The sequence below is a fragment of the Talpa occidentalis genome, unplaced genomic scaffold (genome assembly GCF_014898055.3).
Source record: "Talpa occidentalis isolate TD23 unplaced genomic scaffold, MPIMG_talOcc4v2.1 talOcc4.6, whole genome shotgun sequence".
In the NCBI taxonomy this organism is placed as follows: Eukaryota; Metazoa; Chordata; class Mammalia; order Eulipotyphla; family Talpidae; genus Talpa; species Talpa occidentalis.
The window spans coordinates 61,432,013-61,458,166 of NW_023604972.1; the positions used below are offsets into that span (position 1 = coordinate 61,432,013).

The 26,154-nt window shown below is 37.0% G+C and overlaps 1 protein-coding gene and 1 non-coding gene across 8 annotated transcripts in view; one reads left to right on the top strand and one right to left on the bottom strand.

Annotated features, from left to right (window-relative positions):
- Positions 1–273: 273 nt before the first annotated feature.
- Positions 274–26,154, top strand: part of BMPR1B (bone morphogenetic protein receptor type 1B) — a 461,568-nt gene continuing 435,687 nt past the window's right edge. For 2 of the 7 annotated variants that reach the window (XM_054687904.1, XM_037530641.2), the window contains exon 1: positions 274–315. The gene's annotated coding sequence lies outside the window, so the exon portion shown is untranslated. Of the gene's footprint in view, positions 316–852; positions 5,121–10,053; positions 10,329–26,154 lie in introns of those variants that run through there. The other 5 variants (XM_054687894.1, XM_054687901.1, XM_054687897.1 and 2 more) reach the window with 4 other exon arrangements.
- Positions 21,132–21,237, bottom strand: LOC119230277 (U6 spliceosomal RNA). The gene has a single exon (XR_005121721.1). It is a non-coding gene; the product is annotated as a U6 spliceosomal RNA (small nuclear RNA).

The window sequence follows — 26,154 nt, forward strand, 5'->3', positions numbered from 1 at the left end:
CTCCACACGCGCCCAGAAGTGGAATCCCCCCGCTAGGACTTGGCGCTCAGCTCCCATCACTAGTGGGAGCTGGAGAGGGCAAGTGAAGAAGAAGAAAAAAAAACAAAAAACCAAAACCCGAGGCAGCCGAGGCGCGGGGAGCCCAGAGCAAGAGGAAAAAAAAGTCCCGCAGCGGCGGCGGCGCGGCGGCCGTGGCGGCCAGAAGTTGAGGGCGCGGCGGGCCGGGCGCGGAGGCGCAGCGGAGGCGGCGCAGGGCCCGAGCGGGCGCCGGGACACTTGGGACGGCGGGGCAGCCGGGCCGGGAGCGCCGGGCCGGTAAGGCGCGAGGGCGCGAGGGCGCGAGGGCGCGAGGGCGCGCGGGCGGGCGGGGCACCGTCTTCGCGCGGGGGCCGCCCGGGCAGAGGGCGCTGCGGGCGGCGCGGGGCTCGGCGCCGGCTCGGGCGGGACCGGGCGCGGCGGCGCGGGGAGGGCTCCGGCGGCGGCCGCCTGGGCTTTGTGCGCGGGCGGCTTTGCCGGGACCCCGAGGCCGGCGCCCGCGCCAGCCGGGACTGGGGGGCGGCGGCGGCGCGCGGGACACGTGCTCCGGAGCGGGCGAGGAGGGACTCGCCGAGGCGGGAGCTGCGCGCCCAAGATGCGGCGGGAGGCGAACCCCGGGCAGCCTCGGAATCCGGGAAATGGGCGGGAGTCCTGTGGGCCTGGGAGCCGCGGAGCCCGGACCCGCGGGCCGCGCGCGGTGCCCGGACACCTGCCTCCGCCCACCTGAAGCCCGGCCTCGACGCGGCGGCTGTCCCGGCGCCGGGGACCTGGCTCGGTCTCTGCAGCTTTCCCCCGTCTCGCTCCCTCTGACGCGCGCTGCTGGGATGTTGGGGTGTCTCTCACTTTCCCGTCCTGATTCCGTCCGCTCTCTGATTCTCTTTCCTCCCTCTCCCCACCCGCTCTGTGCATCGCGCTCGCTGCCTTCTCTTCCCCCTCACCCCGTCTTTCCCTGTGTGCCCCCCACTCTCTGTCTCTCTTTCAGGGCGAACTTTCTGCTCCTCCTCTTCCAGTCTCTCTTGCTCTTTGCGTCCGTCTCCTGGTCTGTGTTTCTGTGGGTCCAGGCGGCCTTAGGATTTCGGACGTTAGACAAGATCCCTCAGGAGGTTGCCCTCTGTGGCGTCTTGGTCCACCTGGACTCTGGGTCGCTCATATTTCTCCATAGAAAGGGAACAGTGTGTTTTCCTGGAGTGATTAGGAATTGCTCTTTTCTTAGTCACCTTTCCACCAAGGTGAGTTAAGTCACTGAGTAGCCACAAAGGTGGCAGTGGGAAAAAAACAAAACAAAGCAAAAAAAAAAAAAAAAAAAACAACACAGGGAGAGAACTGTTGCCTCCAACATAGAAAGACAATGTACCAATATGTCAGCAGGGAAGCAGAACCACATGAGAAAAGATTCCCGAAGTCTGCAAGGAAACACAAAAAGGTTCCACTAGTAATGAGAGGAGTCAGCTAAAAAGCATTTGAAAATCATTTGTAAAAACACTATGGAAATTTCTGCCTCTCCCAAACTGCCAAACTAATACCTGTTTTCTTTCATAGATTTTTAGGGTCTTAGTGACAACTCTTCTAATTATTGTTTTGAAGAAATTATGGGAAATGTCCTGTGTCAATTGAAACATTTGTCTTTAAGAAAATATTCGGTCTTTGTATTTTTAGACCTTTTTACACTCCAGTAGTAATCAAGAAGAATTATTTGTAACTGTAAAGAAAATAGGAAAAGATTTGTCAGTAATTTTAAGACCTGAGACCTTCCATAGATCAATAGTTTCTTTGGAAAAATTTCACTATAAGGATGTTTTGAAGGATATTACATCTTAGTGAAATATGCAAGTTATTACACACTTCCATCATTGTGCAATGCAAAAAAAAAAGGTGGTGTGCTGTAAGCAAATCGTGGTAGTGATGGCTTTTTATGGGAAACATAGCTGGGAAATTAATTACTCTGATTTTCACTGTTTTCTTTCCCCTTGCATAATGTACCTTTGTTTTTAGCAAAATGTGGCCCAGGGCTACAAAACTTGATACAGTGTGTTATTTGTCCAATCTGAATTACCATTTCAAAAAACACCTTTTCCTTTTGGTCACAAGATATAACTTGATATGATCTCATTACTCATGTGTTAGGGTCTGGTGATGAATTTTAATGGCACTGATTTGTGATTTTAAATCAAAATGTTAGTTTTTGGTGAGTTAGAGTCTTGATTTATGTCATGTTGGTGAATCATCACTATTTATAGGGGCTCTGCCACCTTGTCTGCCAGGTGCTGTGCAGCATGTAGCCTGGGCAGGGTGTTTGAAATTCCCTGTTGGGTTATTGTCCATGAGTGCAGGTTGTACTCATGGCATGTTCATATACATCCCTAAAAATATTCTGGTCATTAAATAATGTTTATTAAAAGGAAATTGATTTAATTTTTTTCTCATAAACTCTGGAAACTGTGTGGGGCCTGATAAATTATTTTTCTTAGAGTAAATGCTGATGTTCTTTGTATAAGGGTACAGGACCATTTGAATGTGCAATCTTTTGGTACATATATATACTCCGTCCACTCTTTTCAGCACACAAATCATATTTATCCTCCACAGGTACAGTCACACTGCAGCCTAGCAAAGCCTTTCCTGATTTTCATAAGCCCCCCTCATCTCTGCTTGGGTCAACTTTCTCTGCATACTTCTCTTAGCATTCACCTTCCTGCTGTGTGATCACTTGTTTGGCTCTTCCTTATTGGATTGCTTTCTCACTGAGGTGAGATAGTGTTCTTTTTCTGGATTTCAGATGTTCAGCATAGTACCTGACAGATAATAGATACTCAAAAGATCCTTAAAATGATTTATTCTCCAATTTGTTTCTAACCAGTGATACTAATTCTCTGTAGATGCAGTAGTAGCTCGGGGCAGACTGTTTAGCATGGCATAATAGCAGATCGTAGATCAAGCATCTCATCTCATACATTTACTACAGGAGATGAGTGAATGAGGCCAACAGAGTTTGAAAACCTGCTCAGAAATAGAAAGTGAACCCACATTAGATATAAAACTGAGACTGTGCTATTTTTACTGTGCCATGGTTATTTTTACTGAACTCAAGCTTGTCTGCTTTCACTAGGTGTGCCTAAATCTGAGTATTAGATGCTAACAATTTTATCTGGACTCAATATTAATTGCCTGCCAATGAAAACCAGGCATGAAATGTATCATTTTCCAATAAGTGCTAATCATTTGTTATGCATATGCTTGGAGGAAATACTGTCTTTTAGAACATTGACTCTGAAGTGATTTTCTATGCTACATATTATTGTGGGTGCTGTGTCATCTTGGATAGACTAATTATTTCTAACTGCAAAAAAAGATTTCAGCTCTCCTCTATCATTTTCTCCTCTATCACTTTCTCTGTGTTTGTGTTGAAGGAGTGTGGGGGGAAAAGAAAGGAAGTTTGGGCCAGATTAGTGGCCCTTTGAAGTTTTCTTCAGAGACCACCAGTTTAACTCCCAGAACAACTGCAAATTCATCTGTTTTACATATATCAGTCTTCCCTGTGAGCATTTGTTTGAAAAAAGGCTAATATAATTTTTAAAAACCTTGAAGGCCATTTCACTTAATGTTTTTCAATCCTAGTTCTTAAATTTCATAAGGTAATTTCTAGCTTTTAAATCTGAGGATCTGAAGAATGGTTGATAAAATTGTTAAGGATAGAAGGAGAAACTCATTTTGTCTGAGAAGTACTAATTCCAGGTTTCCATATGCCAAATTTGACTTACTGGTTGAAATTGAAGAACTGTTGCAATATATAAAGACAGGCCAAGACTCTGGAGGGTGGGACCAGGACTGGAAATACAGATTTAAAAGTCATTCCCATTGAAATAATTAAAATCAAGGTAAAATATTTCAAAAAAGAAAAAAAAAATAAAAGTACCACCTAGACTGAGTGCAATGTGGTTCCAAATTCATAAAATTAATCTTCACACATCTCTGTTAAAAAAAAAAAATCAAGGTAAAATAAGACTTTAGGGGCAGAGTTTAGAGAGAAATGAATATTTAGGAGTAGGAATTTTATGTTACTCGGTGGGACAAGAGGGACATTTTATGTTACTTCTGAGTATTTCTTTTTGGCTCATCTATACTATTGAGATAAAAAAGGATAGTGAATAAATTACATAAGACAATAATCTGTTTTCATGATTTTTAGATTACTTATATGCCAGTTATCCTAATTACATTCAATTTTGCTTAGTGATTAGAGTGCCTACTCTCTGGTTGGCATTATTATATATTTAGGGGACATTGCAACCATAGAGACAGAAAGAAGGATCTTATCTTTGAACTTGCAGTCTGTAAAGTAAAATACAACAAACTATAAACAAGCACATGAGTAAGACTATTTGTAATGGTGAAAATTGCCCTTAGGAAATGCACGCAGTGATATGATCATGAGTGACTAGGGCTACCTAACAGGTACCTACCTATCTAAGAAGGTCTCTTTAAAAAAAAAATAAATCAGTCTGGGAGAACTTTCTGGCAGAGGGAACACCAAGACTATCTCAAAAGTAAGAGCAAACTGGGCACACACTGGCCAGTGTGGTTGGGCTCAGGCATGTGGGGGAAATAGTAGGAATGAGGTCAGAGAGATAGCCAGGCCCAGCTTATGAAGTATGCATTTTATTCAAAGTACATTTTTATTTAACAACCCTGCAGGATTTTAAGCAGAGAAGGGAACAGTATGATTTATCATGTCTCTTTGCAAGAATGTCCAAAGTAAGATGTGGGAAAGCTATGAGAAGGATCTAGATGAGAATTTGGTGGTTTGGCCCAAGGTATAACCTGGAGAGCTTCTCAGACAATGTTCCTATTACTGAATAAGAGTCACTGATTTGAATAACTTCTATTTTCACTTTATGTTTTTTTTTTTTAACCTTAATTCTCATTGCACTAATTCACTAGTTCAACAGTTGCGTTTACTTTTAAATCGTAGATCTCAGCACCTTCGCACTGTTCTCAGAAGTCACATCTGTACCTACTTTCAGATATTTCATGGGCTTCAAGCTTCTTGGTTCAGAGGCTGCAGTATTTCCTGGAAAGTGTTTGTGGTAAGGTTGTTTAGGGCTTGGAATAATCTTTGGACACTAGAGTGCTTGGCTTTTCCCCCTAACATCTTTCACTTCATTTCTTATGAAGTTTAGTTTTGGTTACATAGGAAAGGAAGCAAGTACATCAGAATTCTTCTAATCATGTTTGGTGTCATTTTTCTCTACCCCTCAGTTTTGAAACTTCGCATGCTTCCTGGAAGACTTCACTGTACAGTCTGTGTTGTTAGATCTGGATCTCATCCATTGCTGTATCCCAACCCCTTACAAAGTGCTAGTATATAGTCGGCATTCAGTAAATATTTGTGGAATGTTGTTGGATGCAGTGTATTAGAGACTGATAGTTTCAGTTTTGATTCAGTTGACTTTATTTATTTTCTGTCTTTTAACAAGTTTGTGACTTTATATGTCTTCTGCTTTAGAAGATACTAAGTAATGAGTTTGGAAAGGATTTTTTCTGAAGGCTATATTTACTTACTGGTTAAAGAGATAATATAGCATATCTCTTTATAACATTTCTTGCCTGGCTGTCTTGAGATTAATACTTTAGTCATTTTTTTTTAACAGTTAGATGTATATGGAGTTTAAACAAGTATGGACACATCTGTCACTAGTTGATTTGTTGATTTATTCATCTAAAGTGATTCCAAAGATACCTGTAATGATGCTTCCCTTGTCTAAATTAACTTCTTGTTGGAAATAAGTGGGCTTTATCTACTACGCTTTACAATGATCTGTAAAAGATACTGAATTATCATTAGTTCTTTTTGTGAAAAAAAAAAAAAAAACTGTTATCTAATAAATATTTAGCCATAATAGTCCACACAGTGGGGGATCATCCCTCAGCCCTTCCCCTGATTGCAGAATGTAGTGTAGTAATGCTCAAATCAGGTTGTAAATTCAGCATCACCTTGTTTCTGTATATCTAGTAATTCTCTTTCACAGTTTCTTTGAATTCTTCTCAGTTAATGAGAAATACCTTCTGTATCTGAAAACCTCTCTTCTTTTTAAAATCCATTCTGCTGAAACTTCATACATTATTCCCATTGATTTCAATGTCAGATAGCTTCTTTTTGTCTCTCCGTGTCCACTATCAGCCTTCCTACCTTATGATCTCTACTGGGATGAAATCTGAAAGAACTGCTTTGATTTCCAGATGGCTCAGGTCATTGGAGAGCTCCAGTAGGAGATTAGAGGGAGGCTTTTTCTTTGCCTGTGTTCCTGTCCTGAAAGTCACTGCTCCTCCTAAAGTAACCTTCCCTATAACTGCCCTTTCAGAGTCTAGTAACCTCTGAAATAGCTTCTCTGCTTTCACCACTCTGTTTTACTGCACTACCTTTGGTTCCTTTTGTACTCCTATATATACCTTATTAAATTATCTATAAATAAATATTTTCAACTTATCAAAAAACAGTTAAGTTCCTATTTTGTGTTGGTTCATTTCTGAAAATCTCTTTTTGTAGCCTCCTTGGGTTAATAAGAAACTGGTCTGTCTTACCTCTATTGGACATCTGATTTCTACCAAATTATATGCTTCTACCCATGAACAATAACATGAGAAGCATAGGTTATTATATAAATACCTTTCTGTCAACCAGTTTAAACTTTTACTTGATAGTCTGTACACCTTCTATACATTGTTTGTTTCATTTATTCTTTTATTCATTCATTGATGCAGTGAATATTTATACAATCACTGTTTCAGACCAGGCACTGTATTAGCAATTGTGTATATAAAAAGGTAAATGTTTGCCCTTTTTTTGGATCAAGATTGGGGCATGGGCAGGATGAAAAATGAAACATAATATTTACAAATTAGGGGCCTCCCGGGTGGTGCAGAGGTTGAGTGCTGGGCTGCAAAGCTGCCCACAGCCTCTGCAGTGTTGGTTCCATCCCCGGCCGCCAGCGACGGTCCCACATGGCCCGCAGACCTCTCCTGCTGCTACCGCTGCTCCCCTCAGCAGTGTACTTCGTCAGTCTGCCTATTCTGCTCCCCGCTCTGGCTCTGGTGAATTCTCTCACCCTCTTGTACTTCTGACTGTATCCAGTGCTTGTATAAATAAATAAATCTTTAAAAAAAATATTTACAAGTTAGGTTTGCGAATAGGACTATGAAGGAACTAGGACAAGGTGCAGTGAGAGAGTGACAAAAAGGACAATCATTTGCTTTAGATCACAAGAATCTGGAAGGTATAACTGGTTCTTGACATGTGTCTGTTATGCAGGTCTTCATATGTGAATTTTGAAAGGTTTTCTCAATGACACAAATAATAAAGTCTTGATAGGAGATTTAGAAATTGCAGGCAAACCTATAGCAATAGCATTTGCATTCCTTACAGAAATACATATATATGTATGTGTGAATACACACACCTTTCAGCAATATTCTTGTGAGTTTTTATGTATTAAAAAATGAAAACTCCTGTATTTTTCTGTTACCTGCATTTTTCATCCAACTACACATTGACAATGTCAATTCTACATCAATCTGGTCATTTTGAAAGGTAATATTCAGTGTACACTTTGATAGTTAATGATTACAAGGTTCTCTGTCTCCATGCCAGTTATAGTTACTGGGATTTTTAAAAAGGTTGAATAGGCATGAAGAAGAAAATAAGGGGACCATAATCCTACCACACATATAACCTCTCGAAATTAAAGATTCTTAGAACTTGAGATTATAGAAATGGCCTAAGTTATGCAGCTATTTAGCAAAACTCCCTTGAATTGTGACGTCTGATAAAATTAAATAACCAGAGAAAAGAAAAACAATTTAACCAAATTTAACTTGTTCTTAATTACATGCTAGAAATTTGTATGCCTAACAGCATTGCTAGTTATTTGTTTTAATTTAAAAGCTTTTAAATTTATTTTACTATTTTTTTTAAAGATTTGTTTATGTATACAAGAACTGGGGTACAAGCCAGAGGTATGTGTGTGGGGGTGAGAGGATTCACTAGAGGCAGAGTGGGGAACAGAACAGGCAGATAGCAATACACTGCTGAAGGGAGCAGCAGGAGAGTCAGGAGAGGTCTGCTGTGCCATGTGGGTAGCTCCCTGGCCGGGGATCAAACTGGTGCTGCAGTGGCTGTGGATAGCTTCATAGATTGAGTCTCAACCCCTTGTGCCACCAGGGAGGCCCTATTTTACTAATTTTTAATTGTACATGTTTTTTTAATTGTGGTAACATTGGTTTACAACACCATATGTTTTAGGTATATGTTTTAGGTATGTTTTAACTTCTTCAGATTTATGTTGTACACCATACTCACCATAAAGCACCCATAATCCACCACCTTAGTCCTTTGGGGCCCCTCACTTCCTTTGCTCCTCACTCCCACACTCACCCATTGGTGGTCTTAGTTCTGCAGTCAGATTTCTAGGGTTGGGTTTGGTTTCATTTGTTCTGTTCCTTTTTAAATTTGTTTTTATGTTCCACATATGAGTTAATTCACCCTGTATTTATCTTGTACCTTTTGACATATTTTGCTTAAAATAATCCAATCACATTCCATCTATGTTGTCACAAATGTTACAGTTTCAACTTTTTTGATAGCTGACTAATATTCCATTATGTATATAAAACATATCTTAATTCAGTCATCTGTCCTTGCACTTAGTTGTTTTTGTAACTGTTTCAGTGAACATCGGAGTGCATATATCCCTTTGAATTAATGTTTATTTTTTCTTTGCATTTTTTGGTAGATATGTAGGAGTAATTGTTGACTCATATGCTAGGTCTATTTTTAATGTTTTGAGATATCTTCATACTGTTTTTCGTAATGGCTGTATAGTCTGCATTCCCACAAACAGTATCTGAGGGTTCCTTTTTTCTCACACCCTCTCCAGCCCTTGTTATTGCTGGTCTTTTTGATATGGGCAATTTTCACAGGTGTGCATTGGTATCTTTTGGTTTTGGCTTTCATTTCCCTGGTGATCAGTAATAATGAGCAGTTTTTCATGTGCCTGTTGACCATCTGTACTTTCTTTTTGGAGGGTGTCTATGTAGATCCGCCTATTTATTTATTTATTTGTTTATTTTTACCGTTTTGTTAGTCTGTATGAGTTTTTTCTAGATCTTCCATATTAGTCCCTTGTCAGATGCATGATGTACAAAAATCTTCTGCTGTTTTTTAGGGTGCCTTCTTATTTTAATGTTAGTTTATTTCACTGTGCAGAAACTTTTTAATTTGATGTAAGTTCCATTTATTTACTTTTGTTTTTGTTTGCCTTTGCCATTGTAGTTAAATCCTCAAAGATATCCTGAAGCCAAGATTTCAGAGTATTTTGCTTATGTTTTATTCTGTGTATTTTATGGTTTCAGGTCTTACATCCATGTCCTTCAATCCATTTTGAGTTAATTTTTGTATATGGTGTTAGAGAGTGGTCTGGTTTCATTCTTTTGCATCTGACTGTTCAGTTTTCCCAAGAACATTTGTTGAAGAGACTTTCCTTTTCTTTTGGGTCCTTCATTGTAAATTAACTGTTCATAGAAGAGTGGGTTGCTTTCTGGGCTTGCAACTCTATTCCATTGACCTGGGTTTCTATTTTTATTCTACTACAATACTGTTTTGATTACTTTAGCTTTGTAGTATGGTTTGAAATCTGGGAATGTGATACTTCTTTTTTGCCAAGATTGATCAGACTTTTGGGGTATTTGGGGGCCCGTATAAATTTCATTAATATTTGCTCAATTTCATTGAAAAGTGACATTGAAGCTTTGATAGAGATTGTATGAATCTGTGTATTGCTTTGGTATGATGGCTATTTTAATAATTCTTCCATTGCACAAGCAAGGAATATTTTTCCATTTCCTTGTGTCTAATTTCTTATAATACTTTATTATAGTTTTCATTGTACAGGTCTTTCAGATCCTTGGCTTATCCCTGGATATTTAATGAGATCGTAAATTGTTTTATTGATTTATCTTGTAATTTCTTGTTTACATATAATAATGCTAGAGTTTTGTATACTGAGTTTGAAGCCTGCCATTTAATTGTACTTATTTATTGTTTCAGATAATTTTTTAAAGATTTATTTATTTATGCATACAAGACCTGTGGTACAGGCCAGAGGTGCAGGGGGTGAGAGGATTCACCAGAGACAGAGTAGGCAGCAGAATGGATTGACTGAAATACACTGCTGAGGGGAGCAGCAGGCGAGACAGAAGAGGTCTTGACTTAACCCCTTGCACCACCGGGGAGGCCCCAGGTAATTTTTTATTGGCATCATTAGGGCTTTCTGTGTTTATTATCATGTTGTCTTCAAGTAGTGGTAGTTTTACTTCTTTCTCAGTTTGCATTCCTCTGACAGCTCTCTCTTGCTTAATTACTTTAGCTAGGATTTCCATTACTATATTGAATAATAGTAGTAAAAATACTCTTGTACTTAACTTGGATTCAAAACCTTCAGTTTTTCACCAATATGATGTTAACTATTTGTTATTTATAGCCTTTACTATGTTGAGATATGTGCCTTCTGTCCCCATTTTATGGAGAGTTTTTATCATAAATGGATTTTAATTTTGTCAAATGCTTTCTTTACACCTACTGATAGGTTCCTATGATATTTTTTTTTCTATGATATGGTGAATCTTATTTATTGATTTGCCTATGTTGAAAGATCTTGCATCCCTGAATAAATCCCACTGGGTCATGATGTATAACCCTTTTAATATATTGTTAAATTTAGTTTACTGAAATTTTGTTGAGGTATTTTATATTTATGTTTGTCACAAATATTATCGTGTGTGTGTGTGTGTGTGTGTGTGTGTGTGTTTGCGAGATTTCTTTATCTGCTTCTGTTATTAGTAATTTTGACTTCATAAAATGTTTGGAAGCATTCCCTCTTCAGTTTTTTCAAAGAATTTAAAAAGAATAGGTATTCTTTGAAGGCTTGGTAGTACTCATTAGTGAAACCATATGGTCAAAGGCTTTTGATTTTTCAGCAACTTTTGGTTATTGTTTCAGTTTCCTCGCTTGTGTTTGGTCTGTTCAGGTATTCTGTTTTTTCCTTATTCAGTCTTGGAATGTTCTATGCTTCAAAAGTATGTGCATTTCTTCTAGGTTATCCGGTTTATTGACATAAAAATGGTCTCAGTAGTCTCTTATTAGCCTCTGTATTTCTGAAATGTCTGTTGTAACTGATTTTCATTGCTGAGTCTGTTTCCTAGAGTTTATCCCTTATTTCTTGGTGGTTCTTTGCTAGTTATTTCTGTCTCATCAGTTATTAAGTGATAGAATGGAGTTTGAAATACTATGAGCTATTTGACTGATTGTAATGAGCAGTTAACATATACCTGTGTTTTACTAGATTGCATGTACTTTTTTTTTAAAGATTTATTTATTTATGCATACATGAGCTGGCGTACAGGCCAGAGGTGTGGGGGGTGAGAGGATTCAACAGAGACAGAGTGGGGAACAGAACAGGCAGATCAATGGAAATACACTGCTGAGGGGAGCAGTGGGCGAATCAGGAGAGGTCTGTTGTGCCATGTGGGTAGCTCCCTGGCTGGGGATTGAACCTGTGCTGCAGTGGCTGTGCACAGCTTCATAAGTTGTATCTTAACCCCTTGCTCCAGGACCAGGGAGGTGCTGCATGTACTTTCAGTGTGTTCCAGGAAGGGTAGTTTTGCAGGGTATCAGAAAGGTAGGCTAGGAAAGATCCATAGATGGCAGCATCATCTCCTGGTTGACTGTGAAGACTGGAGTTTGACTCCCTAACTTAGGATCCTTGCTCTCACAAATTAATTCTGTGACTTTGGGCAAGATACTGAACCTGGTATGTATTAGATTCATTAGCTGTAAAATGGGAGTGGTGTTAACAGTGATTACTTCAAAGGAGTGTTTGAATAGTGAATATATGTAAAGTGTTGGGAACAATGTCAGGCATGTAGTAAACAGCACAGAAGCACAGAATCTGGAAACTGCTGATATTTTAAAACTGCCATCTTCTCTGAGCCTTTCATTATGCACATTATAATGTGTATTATGATAGTTTACCTAAAGGTTTTTGACTGTAGGACTTGTATTTTTCCCACACATAACATTGGACTAATGTTCTTCAGAACATACTTTGGGAAAAGTTGATTCAAATAATCAAAAAACATTTCTCCAGTCCTCTGTCTTTTGAAAGAAGGGGACCATTTACTGTCAGGACTGTTCCCCTGTTGCACCTATGAGAACATAGGAACCCATTTCCTGTTTTGTTTGTCCCTCCCCCCTTTTTTTAAAGGTAAAGTGAATGATTTTCTTCAATACTAAGAGAAAGACTTTCTGCCTGTACATATGTGAATATTCTCCAGACTTCTGGGGGCTCACTGAGGCCAGGCTTTATAGTGTGTATTTTCTAGCAGCTATTTTTTTTAAATAATAAAAGTTCTATTCCTTGGTATAAACAGGAAATGTGGAGAACTAGAGCAAATTAAATAAAAATCACTCACTTTCCTACTTTACAGAAATAGCCATTATCATCATTTTGGGCCATTTTTTCTTTAAAAAATTGGGAGTCCAATACAACATTTGTGCCCCCTTCCTTTTTCACTTGACTTTTTAAGTCTAATATTCTCATTCTAATATTAGAATGAGTGATTGCTGGCCTTCAGATGATTGGCAATCTACACTTCAAAAGAGCTTCCTTACTCACTGACAAATTCTGTGGCCAGAGACAATATGGAAATAAAATGAAGTATCTAGAATGCGTTTCTCTCTCACTTTAAGTATTCTCCGAAATTGGAACCACCTGGTAAGCAGTGGGCAGTTCTGTTTAAAAGACCTGGGGTAGGTGACCTTGGGTTGCTTCTTTTCTGTGAGTCATACCAGTGTTCTTGCCAGCAGCCTGATGGACAAAGAAGCATCCTTGACTAGGCTGCTCGCAGGCGCTACTTACCCATGCTGAGTGGCTCTGAGTGAACTTAAATGATCTTGAGATTAACCAGGAAATGCTATTCAGGAAAACCTGAATTATTCTAAAATTTAATCATTATTTAATTTTTAAGTGATAAATCCTTTCCCTGCATTGCATATTAGAGGTAGAATCCTAATAATATGCTAATATAGAGGACACTATCTCTTCTATCTTATTCTGTAATTTTGAGGAGGAAACAACATTACATGGTAGTACAGAATGTGAAATCTTTGAAACTACTAATTGTGTAAGTTTTATTTTGTGTACTTGGTAAGTGCTACAGGATGCCTGCAGCATAACTGCTCAGTAAGTTCTTTTTCATTCAAAAGTCCTTATTCAACAATTTTGAATCTTTATCTTACTCAATATTAAATCAATCACTCTAAAACTTTAACATCTGTAGCAAATGAAAATATTTAATTTTTTTCTGAAGAGGAAAACCGTACTATACCGTTTAATTGAATTAAATTAGTTTTTTCATGGAAATTTACCTAGGAGCAGTTTCTGGAACCAATTTGGAAAATGATCTTCTTAGTCTGTGGCATTTATGTTAGATTATGTTTTTCTTAGTAATTCTCAATGGATCTGATTCACTCCTTGCTTCAGGTATCAAACCCTTGTGATTTTTGTAGGCAAATTTGGTATTTCCTAAATCATAATTATGTATATTTATGGAATAATATATGCTTACATCACTAATAGAAATACAAGAAATTCTTAATTCTATAACATAAAATATCTAAATTTTATCAGTTTAGCATTCCTTGGAGTATGTTAAGATTGGAATAAATTAGTCATATAAAATTACACTTCTTCCAAAAAATATTTTATAAAATTAAGTTTTGACACCTTTACTAATAAAAGTAGGGGCTGTTGATTGTAAAAGTGGTAGATAAGTCAAAATTTCTTGCAAATATAGTGCTGAGTTTGTGAACATCAGAGATTTTGTTCATTACATTTTCTGCATTTTCCCTTCCATTGTAATCTTTTGTTTTACATGGTCATGAAAAAATAGAAAATTGATTTAAAAAACTTTTCAAGTTTTTTAGCTGTAAAACTTATCTTTTGTTATTAACAGCACAGGAATAATATATTAAATATACTGGATACAAGTAGTATACACAATGTTTTTGTTTCTTGAGTATGTCATATTTAGCAGTGTATAGATAAAACTAATCTCTTTTTTTTGAAAGCTTTGCCTTATCTACTTCAGTCTGTCAAGATTGCAGCTGCTTTTCTCCTCAGTCCTCTGAAAACATGAATGCTCTCTTGCGTTCTTCTGCTCTCACCTTCTCACTTTTCTGATCTTTTCTTTTTAATTTTTGTACTTTATTTGAAAAAAAAAATGTATTTCCTATGTTTTTCTGAACAGAGAGGGATAAAACATACATTTGTAAGATCCTGAACCTCCTGAGTGTTTTTAGAGTTCTTATTAATTTTAGTAAGTTAGTATAATTGGGATGATGATTGGTGTTCTGTAGAAATAACCTTAAAATACTTTAATAATATGGCATACCGATAATAACAGCAAGATGTACTTATATTTTGCTATTAAATCACTCAAAATATTTTGAGTAATTTCACTCAAAATATTTTTATAACATGTCTATATTGTAATTATTAAAAAATGTTTTCATGATTAAAGAACTAAAATGGGACAAATATTATAAAAATACATTGTAAATATTACTTGGATCTACACAATTTTTATTCCTTTATTAAAAAAATCTCTTTGCTATCCAAAAAATCTGTAATTGCATCATGCAGGTTTTCATCTAATACTCTAGCTGATGTTTTGTTTGCTATTTCATGTATTTATATTTGTGATTTGAAAGCTGTTATGGAATCTTACAAACTTTTCCTTTTATGTTCATAATTAATTTTACTCCTTTTTTCCTATATATAATTAAAAAATTAGGAACATTGGTTTACAACACTGTAAGTGAATCAGGAATCATTGATGCCACCTCTTTAGGTGTATGTTACCACATTATACCCACCACCACGGCACGTGTAATTGAGTCTTTTTTCCCCTTTCCTCGCCAATCTCTGCTTCCTTCTCTAGTAGCCATGGTTTTAGAGTCAGATTTCTGGGACTGAATTTTGGTTTGGTCTTGTCTGACTCTGTTTCTCTGTATTCCACATATGAGCGATACCATTCTGTATTTCTCTTTCTCTTTTGGCTTATTATGTTTAACATAACACCCACTGCCATCTATGTTGTTGCAAATGGAAAGGTTTTATCCTTTTCTTTTTTAATAGCTGAGTTATATTCCATATCTTCTTAAACTACTCATCTGTCCTTGGGCATGTAGATTGGTAGCATAACTTAGCTGTCATAAATAATGCTGCAGTAAATGTGGGAGGGACCTCCCTTGTGGCATAGGGGTTAAGTCTCAGGGTTATCACCACTACAGCCTAAGTTCGACCCCTAACCAGGGAGCTAACCCACATGGCGCAGCAGACCTCTCCTGTCTCACCTGCTGCTCCCCTCACCAGTGTATTTCAGTAGATATATCTGTTCTGCTCCCCACTCTTTCTGGTGAATCCTCTCAAACCCCACATCTCTGGCCTATACCCCACTTCTACTCAAAGTTAAAAAAAATTCATATTAGTGCCTAGATCCCTTTGAATTAGTGTTTTTGCATTTTGGGGGTAGATACATAGGAGTGAGTTGCTGGATCATATGTTAGATCTATTCTTAATGTTTTGAAAAACCTCCATATTGCTTCCCAGGGAGGCTGGACCAGTTTGCACTCTCAGTGATGGTGTATAAGGATTCCTTTTCCTCCACACCCTCTGCAACAGTCTCAATTTCTGAACTTTTTGATATAGGCATTGATATAGGATTGTTAGTTAAAATCATGGATGATGCTCTATTTAAAGATAAATGCAGAGCACAAATAAATTGAGTGAGGCAAATCAGAAGTTGGTGAAAATTTTATAATGTGCTAAATTGATTCCATCTATCATTCTGTGTGTAGGCAATGCCATTGGGATATGTCAGGGAAGGGTAGAATTGGTGTATCATGATTTTACAGTTCAAGTTTACTGTTACAGCTTTCAGATATATTATCCTCAATAGAAACCATTGCTCTTGTCTTGGAACCAATTAGAATTTTTTAGCTTTTTTATCTTCTTGGCTTTATATTTCATCCTTCATCCACATCATGTATAATAATTGAAAAGTAATAGTAGTTTCATAGTCTGTATTTGCCTTGTCCATACTTTGCATCATTGTATACAGTCTCTGAATCTTTAGGACATATGCAGTGTTTCTTTGTATCCCTCCTCTTTCCAGCTGTAAAGAATGCTTGTCTTTCTTGTTTTTCTTCATAGGGCTGTCCTAGGGTCCACTCGATCAATTTATTTTTAATTGCTTGTTTTTCCTCAGTTTCAAAATTTTTTTCCTTTTTTTGGTGAAAGTAGAGATCCCTTTTTTGCATTCATCAAAGAGATTTTTCTTGTGCTAGGTTAATTATATTAGAACTACATGCAGTCTTTCAAGTAAAGATGAATGTGGTTTTAACGGGATGAGAACTTTTTTTTTTGTTCTTGAAGGAAGTCTGTGCCATTGTTAGCTTTATTGATGATGGGAAAAGTTTACTGCTGTGACTTTTAATCTTTTTATGAGAACACCCATTATTATCTCAAGTACAATTTGTGTACTTTTTTCTCCTACATGCAAACTCTGTAGCTTAGCAACGTGAATGTTACTCAGTGTTTTCCCACTAATAGGTAAGTCTTGTAGGGATTTTATATACTGGAAAACTTAGTATCTTTTGCAGACTTGGAGAAGATAATCTACATTTCTATGTATAAAGATATTAAGTAAGGCTTCTTTCTAGTACCTCCTGCCAAAGTAATAGCTTTTTTTACTTTTCTTCATTTAAGCAGTAACTTCATCTAACCCTATGGCGTTTCAGTTATTTTAATACATTATCTTGTCAGAGGATTTAGAAACTTTCCAGTGGTTTTCCTCTTAAGGCTTCGCATAGGTTTTAATTTGCCAGTACATGATGCTCCTGGAAAAAAAAAAAAATCAAAGCTAGTCCCGTCTCATGCTATTTGTTAAATTCTTCAGTGATGTTATACTTCAGCATATGTAGACATCCCAAATGTCCAAGAAATTAATATAACACTAAATCAAGGACACTCAAAACCTGTGGATAAAAGAGGTGAAATTTAACATAAATTTAGTTGGTTGAAATGCAGTTACATATATGCACTATTAAAAGAAGAGTTAACCATGTTTGACATTTAGGAAAGCATGATTGTCACCCCCCATTTAACAGAGTAAGTGAGGTTAAGATACAGTGAGGTTCACCAGGTGGTAGTCCAGGATTCTAATATGGGGTCATCTGATTTGAATCCATGCTTCAGTGTTGGAGGCCTGTTAGAGTTAGAGGTTGTGTTAATTACTGATATTACAAAGATGACTGGCACTCAGCCCTGGGGTTCCGAGAGCTTGGAAAAACTCCCAAGGGAAGGAAGAGACCTGTGCATAGCAACTCTGTGGTAATTGCATGTGAAAGGTACTATAAGAATAGAGAGAAAGTTTGCTCATTCAGGAGTGTTTAAGACAGAAACGGGCTATTTTGTGAAGAGAGATGAATAGTGAATTGTTTAATCTTTGGAAAACTATATTTTGAATCTTAATGGTGTTATCTCCCTTCTTATTCTTTCAGTTATCTAACATTTCTGTAGAGTGTACTGACATTGATTTTTAAAGAAAAGCTACTATATCTATTAAAATTGACTTTCATTTAATCTACAGTGAGTGTGTGTGTGTGTGTGTGTGAGAGAGAGAGAGAGAGAGAGAGAGAGAGAGAGAGAGATTAGTGACTTGTAATTTGCTAATTGGATAAAATGCAAATAATGAAAATATGTAAAATTGGTTTATCTGTATGTGGAAATTATTTTCATGGATGCACCATAATATGTCCCTGGTAGTAAACATTGGGTTTTTTAGGGCTTACTGAAATTTTAGTTGATGGGAGGCACATGAAGGTATGTACTTAATCACAATAAAAATTTTCAAGGAGAGTGTGCTCTTGAATCTCCTGTAGTCATTTTTTTCCCCTGTAATATTTAAATAACTCTTGCTCATTAATTGTAATAAACATATCACCTATATTTTCTCTCTCCTATTTTTACTTGTCAGAATGTGCTGGAGTGCAATGAGATGTAATTGCAGTGGTGGTCAGGCTGGTTTGCAACCTGCCACAGTTGACATTGTCCACGAGGCTAGTAGTTTTCTTCACAACTTCACACTTCTTCCCTAAAAAGAATCATTAAATCTCCTTTTCATTTGAAGTATGATATATTTTTTTTCAGGGCAAAATGCAATGAGGGTTATTGGTTCTGGCTGTGGAGTTTGGCTGAGGCAGAGTTATTTATCAAAAAAAAAAACTTTAGTTTTCAAAATAAACAGATTTTAATCTGTAGCCAAAGTGTTATGAGGAAAGCATAATTTAAAATAGATTTAGGCATTAAAATAAAATGGTAAATTACAAAATTTTAATATTACAAATACTGTGTATATATTTAATCAACGTATTATCACTAATTCAGTAATCACCACTTGAAAAATATTCTAAGCTATGGTATAATTTGTAACAAATAGAAAGCTTCCTTAGTGACTCCTTATAATCCAAAATACAATTTTTCCATTATGGGAAATTATATTTATGTTGTACATAAATAATCAGATATTTGCTTCACTAATGACCCAGATTATTTTAAAATCATGTTACTGGATTTAACTACATGACCTCTGTTCTGTGACCTTGTGTCTTCTGGAAGTTTGTTATGTATGTCAAGGGTATTTCCTTTTATTTGTTTTAATTTTACCTGCCATTTGAGTCATTGAATGACCCTTCATAATTTTATTATGAAACCATATAATAAGGAAGGACTAGCTGATTATTTTTTACTTTAACTTTCTTAATCTCATATAATTCAGACCTTCTTTGTATTCTCATATCTCAGGTCAAATAATGCTTGTTTTGTAATTTCTCATTACGGTAATGGATGAGATAGAGTAATATGTTTCAATATTTATTCTTATTGTGGCATTTTACATTTGCTTTTTCTTTCAGTGGAGGGAGGCAAATAGTGTGTTGAAAAGAACACAGAAAAAGGGAAGCAGGAAAGACCATAATTAGCTTTGGGCCTTCAGACTGATCACATAAGTGAAAGATTGGCCAAGCTCTCTCAGGTTTTTCTGCCTCTAAAATGCTGTGATTCTGTAAACCAGACGGGCAAATCTTATCAGAGTTAAGAATTGCTGTATGTCATTAGTTTCTCTGTAGCAAGGCACTATATATATATTGGTTTCTTCTTGTATTTTCTTTCTTCAGGTGGTTTTTGGAATCTCAGAGACGAGAGAGCATTCACAAATTAAAAGTCCTCTAAACCTTATCTCTGAGAATTCTCTTCATAACACTAATAATAACAAATCAAATGTACTGTGTTCCATCTTATGTGTTTTTATAAATAATCCTTTTACTTGAAGACTTGCAAATAATTTTGGTATGTAGGAAGTGATCCTGCCGTAGTCAGTAACATCTTTCTTGGACTTTATGGGCCTCCCCGGTGGCGCAGCGGTTAAGCGCTGGGTTGCAAAGCTGCCCGCGGCCTCTGCGGCGCGGGTTTGATCCCTGGCTGCTCCCCGGCCACCGGAGGAGGGTCCCATACAGCACATAGACCTCTCCTGCTCCCCTCAGCAGTGTACTTCGGTCCTTCTGCCTGCTCTGCTCCCCGCTCTGGCTCTGGTGAATTCTCTCACCCTCCCGCGCTTCTGACTGTACCCAGTGCATGTATAAACAAATAAAATAAATAAATTAAAAAAACAAACAAACAAACAAAAAAAAACATCTTTCTTGGACTTTAAGGCAGTTTTTGAAAAGGATTTTGGTTACAGTTTAGGTTCAGTTTCATGTACGACTGTATTGGATCATAATGACTAATTTTACTAGAGATAAAATATGCAGATGGCAGCAATGTGGTATTTTGTTTTTGAGACTCTAACATTTCATTAATCAGTAAGAATTTCTGTTTGTATTATTGGTTGGCTTCTTTGACTTCCCACACTAAGTATTCTTTTTTTAAAACTCTTTTAACATAAATGCAAAGGCTGAACTGTTGTACATTTAAATTAGTTTTCTCCATGATAAGCTAATGCCCATTCTGTTTTTTCCTATAATATTCTTTCCCATATTGTTCTATGATTGCTTTAATGTTCAGATTTCTTTTAAATGTTTGGGAACTTATTACTTTTAAATGTTTGGGAACTTTATATAGTCATCTTACTTTTGAGTTGATTAGTAATTTATTAAGAACTGCATTTTAAGAACTATAGTAATGTTATTTTAACATACTGTAGGCAACTGTTTTTATAGATGTGTAGATTTTTGTTGGCATTTTCTAGATTATCCATAGTAAATTTTTAACTCCTTTATCTATGTCATTGTAGCCTTTCTCTATTTCAGTATGTATGGAAAGAATCTGTACTAACAGAAAGTTTTACTTACCAAGCTAAATAAAATATAATTGAGAAAACAAATTAACAGAGCTGCTAAAAATTCATTCTGGAACATTTGCTGTTAATATAAAGCCAGAGCCTCCATTAAAATTTAGAATTGCTTGCTTTACACAAATTGCTTACTATTATGAATTAAGGAAAACAAACAAGGGGAAAATGGGAAATTTAAAGAAATGCTGAAAATATTAATGTCCATAGCAAATGAGTTAGTACTCATGACACTAGAACTCTTTTTTTTAAATAATAAATTTTGTTTTTATATTCCCCATACAATTGCAACCCCCCCATTCTGACCCCAATCCCTCCCCTCCCACCCCCCACCCCCCAAAAAGTGTCTCTGGTTCATAGTTTTTTGTTGATTTTGATTTTCACTTTCTTATAGTTATTCATTTTCCTGGTCCCTTATTTAAGTTTTCTAGATTCCTGCTATGAGTGAGACCATCCAGTATTTTTCTTTTTCTTTCTGGCTTATTTCGCTGAGCATGATCCCTTCCAGCTCCATCCATGTTGCTGCAAATTGCATTAGTTTATCTTTTTTGAATGCTGAGTAATATTCCATGGTAAAAAATATGGAACACTTCACGAATTTGCGTGTCATCCTTGCGCAGGGGCCATGCTAATCTTCTCTGTATCGTTCCAATTTTATATATGTGCTGCCGAAGTGAGCACGACACTAGAACTCTTGAATGAGAAATGAAAAAAATGTTGAAAAGAGTCACCTTCATATGGACTCTCTAGAAGTTGGATTGAAAATTAAAAAAAAAAAAAGGGCCTCCCCGGTGGCTCAGTGGTTGAGCGCTGGGTTGCAAAGCTGCCCACAGCCTCTGCAAATTATCTTTTGCACCAAATGTATCACTTTTTTTTAATGACAGATTTTTTTAAGATTTATTTATTTTATTTATACAAGCACTGGGTACAGTCAGAAGCGCGGGAGGGTGAGAGAATTCACCAGAGCCAGAGCGGAACTACACTGCTGAGGGGAGCCATGGGTGGCAGGAAAGATGTGCGCGCCATGAGGGACCCTCACTGGCGGCAGGGGATCAAACAGGTGCTGCAGAGGCTGCGGGCAGCTTCGCAACCCAGTGCTCAACTGCTGCCCCACCCGGGAGGCCCCAAATGTATCACTTTTATATGAATTTCTTATACTGATACTATTCTTTTACTGGTGCTTTTTCCCTTCTTTTGAAACCAATTCATAGTTTAAATTCAGCAGTTATAGTAGTTCCTTCTCAATGGAGTTATTCCTTTTCTCGGCCTGTACCCTCTTCCACTCTTATGTCCTTTCTACTGTAATTTGTCATAACTTCTCTTGGGAATTGTTAGTGTAATTAACATCCTCACCACTTGAACTGAATTGAGTACTAAGAACTGTTGTTTTTTTCTCTGTTTTTCCACATATTTCATAAAATGGAATATAATAACAAAAATATGTTTCATCAGTGCTGATTAATTTCCAAACCTCATCTGTTTCTAACCTTTATTTCCTTGTAACTGTGGAAAATTTCACACTGAGAATGTCTGACAAGCACTAGGACTTAAGAAAATTGCTATTTGTTGTGTTTGTTTAGGAATACACATAAAATAGGATAAAAAATTGTCTTCTATATTATGACTAATCCCAGTGAATGTAGTTGACTAAACTAGGATGTTGGAAATAGACACTTGGGTTTGCGTCCTGGCGCTCCATTTACTGTGATCATCTGTCAAATGAGGGTGACAATAATAAGGTTGTTGTAGGAATTTAATTACTCTGGAATGCAATAATTGTTCAGTAAATGTTTAGTATCATCCTTTATTTCTGTTGTCCTTAAGTGGCCCGATTTTTCTTCTGAAATAGAATGAAGAGAATTTACAAAGTTTATCAATTTTTGTTTCCTTACTTTTGTTGATGTATTTATTTTAATGAAAATCATTTTCTCATAGAACATTTCCAAAGGCAAAATTTTTTAGGTCACAGATACTCATGTTAAAACATAACTGCCTAGTTAAAGATGTGAAGCTCTTAGAAACAAAGTTATTTCCTTCCCTTTTTATTAAATTTGGGATCGTTCCATCTCTTTTTTCAACTGCTTGCTTCTAAGAAAAGATTCTATAATGAAATGAGAGTAAATTGTATGTTTTTATTAATTTGAATGATATTTTCTCTTGGATGAATTATGAAAAGTCTGGTTATCTTTAGCATTAGGTGGGACTGAAGAGATGTTATATTGAGCAAGTGTTTAGTTGCATGACATGATCAGTTTACACTATTGCAGAACCTTAATTAAAGTTTTATTAAACTGTGTAAACTATGTTCCAGTTTGGATTTGAGAGCAGACAGACATCTGTTTAAAATATTATTACTCCAGTTAGAAATTAATAGCTTATTTTCTGACAGTCTGAAATTCAGTTTCCTTTTTGAAACTTTTGTCTCTAGCTCTGCACTATCCCCTCCTTATTAAAATATTTTTAAGTTAGGTTATTTTTAAAAATCACATTCATAACTTATGTGATATCTATAGAAATGAAGGCAGGGAGTGTATGGAAATATCTTACTGAAGAACAATCAACAAGACCTCTCTTTGTCTTATGTTAGAAGCACATCTCCGGGTGATGCATGAATTTGGGGACATTTGTCCCTCCCATAGTGCTTATTTTTATATTAAGTGAAGGGTAAAGTCTGTGTAAATATTGATGTGGTTTTGTGCTCTTAAGCAGTAAGCATGAAGCGCACTATTTCTTTTTTTGCCTCAATGATAATCTTCAGGAAATGCATTTTTTAAAAACAGATTGTGCACGTCTTAGTTCTAGGTCTGTGAAGGTATCTAGAATACTTTGCTATTTAGAGAAAAGACATCAGAATTTACATTTTTTTTGTTAAATTATACTCTATTAATTCATGGTTGAGAACAAAGTGTGTGATACCCTAAAGTCCAGAACTCATTCATTCTCTACATTGCTGTACTTCAGTTCTGTAAGAACTAATTATAACATAAATACCTCTTCAATGGAAATTTTGTACAGAAAGAGGTCAAGAAGAAAAAAAAATCTGAAATTATACCACTTGGAGTTTGTTACCATTTTGATATATTTTTGCTCTTTCTCATATAACTTTTAGCTATATTTAAAAATGGTAAGTTACCATCCTAATTTTGTGTATTTTTTTGCTTGATATTATATTGAGTGTTTTCTTATGTCATTAAATATTTTTAAAAATATTTTAATAAATGAATGAAAATATTCCTTTGCTTACATTTTTCTTATTTTTCATATAAATAATCCTGCAGTGGACATCTTTTTGAATAGATCTTTTAATATTTATATGAAGTTTTTTATATATAGCACCAAATTGCTTTCTAGATAAATAACTCTAAGTTATAATACAAAATTATAACTTATAAATTCAATTACAGTTTAGTTTTATTAATGCATTTTTCAGTTGTATCCATGAACACTCCATTGGCTTAGAAAAAGACAAAACAAACTCTGAAAGATACAAGCAGAGGGCCTCCCCTGGTGGCGCAGCGGTTGAATGCTGGGCTGTGAAGCTGCCCGCAGCCTCTGCAGCGCTGATTTGATTCCCGGCCTCCAGCGAGGGTCCCACATGGTGCGACAGACCTTTCCTGCCGCACACACTGCTCCCCTCAGCAGTGTGTTTCGTCAGTCTGCCTGTTCTTTCCCCCACTCTGGCTCTGGTGAATTCTCTCACCCTCCCGCGCTTCTGACTGTACCCAGTGCTTGTATAAATAAATAAATAAATAAATAAATAAATAAATAAATAAATAAATCTTAAAAAAAAAAAAAAAAAAGATCCAAGCAGTAGTTTGAATTAAAGGGAACTTGCTTTATGTTTTATATATATATATATATATATATATATATATTTTTTTTTTTTTTTTTTTTTTTTAAGATTGATTTATTTATTCATACAAGCACTGGGTACAGTCAGAAGCACGGGAGGGTGAGAGAATTCACCAGAGCCACAGTGGCAAACAGAACAGGCAGAGTGATGAAATACATTGCTGAGGGGAGCAGCAGGCGTGGCAGGAGAGGTCTGCACGCCATGTGGGACCCTCGCTGGTGGCCGGGGATCGAACCGGCGCTATAGAGGCTGCAGACAGCTTCGCAGCCCAGCACTCAACCGCTGCACCACCAGGGAAGGCCCTTTATGTTATTTTTATCACAAAAAAAGTTAAGGAAAAGGAATATTTATTAATTACAATTACTTTTGATATATAATTTCATTAAATTTATAAAATAAATGGAAATTAATCATTTTTTTTTTTAATAGAGGCATGCTTTATTTATTTATTTGTTTGTTTGTTTGTTTTGTTTATACATACACTGGGTACAGTCAGAAGCGTGGGAGGGTGAGAGAATTCACCAGAGCCAGAGCGGGGAGCAGAGCAGGCAGAAGGACCGAAGTACACTGCTGAGGGGAGCAGCGGGCGGCAGGAGAGGTCTGCGCGCCATGTGGGACCCTCCTCCAGTGGCCGGGGAGCAGCCGGGGATCGAACCAGTGCCGCAGAGGCTGCGGACAGCTTCGCAACCCAGCACGCAACCGCTGCGCCACCGGGGAGGCCCTCATTTTTGTTTTTGTTCAGAGTTTTAATTTGTAACAATAGGGACAATTTAAGGAAAATGTTAATTCACACAAAAATCCTTGAAGTCAAAGGTAGATTTGACCTTAGGAAAAAAAAGTCATCAAATTCTTTGATTTGCAAAATGTCATTTTACTTTATTTATTTTTAATTTTTTACATCATCGTTCATTTTTAAACAATATTTGCTTCCCCCGCCCTCTGGTGTAGTCCCCATAGAATTTCCTTCATCAGTGCACCCATGCACCATCTCCACAGTCCCCTGTGTTCCTCCCTCCTTCCAATCCCTCTCCCTCCTCCTCCCCTGCAGGATGTCTCTGATTTATAATCGTCTGTTTTTGTTTTGTTGTGTTTTGTACTGTTATTATTTTTTTTTACACTGGTGTCTTATTTGGTTCCCCTGTATTCCTGCTATAAGTGAAACCATCTGATATTTGTCTTTTTTTTTTTTCTGACTTATTTCACTGAGCATATGATTCCTTCTAGCTCCATCCATGTTGCTGTGAATGGCATGAATTTATCTTTTTTGATTGCTGAATAGTATTCCATATACCACATCTTCTTGATCCAGTCATCTATTTTTGGGCATTTGGGTTGTTACAAGGTTTTATCTATTGTAAATAGTGTTGCAATAAACATAGGAGTACAGGTGTTCTTTTGAATCAATGTCTTTGTGTCCTTTGAGTAGATCCATAGGAGTGGAATTGCCAGGATGTATGGTATCTCCATTTTTAGTAGACTGAGGAACCTCCAGACAGCTTTCCATAGTATTTGGATCAGTTTGCACTCCCACCAGCAATGTAGGAGAGTTCCTTTTTCACAACATACTCACCAACATTTGTTGTTGCTTGTTTTTTTGATATGTGCCGTTCTTACTGGTGGAAGGTGGTATCTCAATGTGGTTTTGATTTGATTTGCTTGATGATAAGGGATGTTAAACAGTTTTTCATATGCCTGTTGGCCATTTGCATTTCCTCTTTGGAGAAATGTCTTTTAAGTTCTTCTGC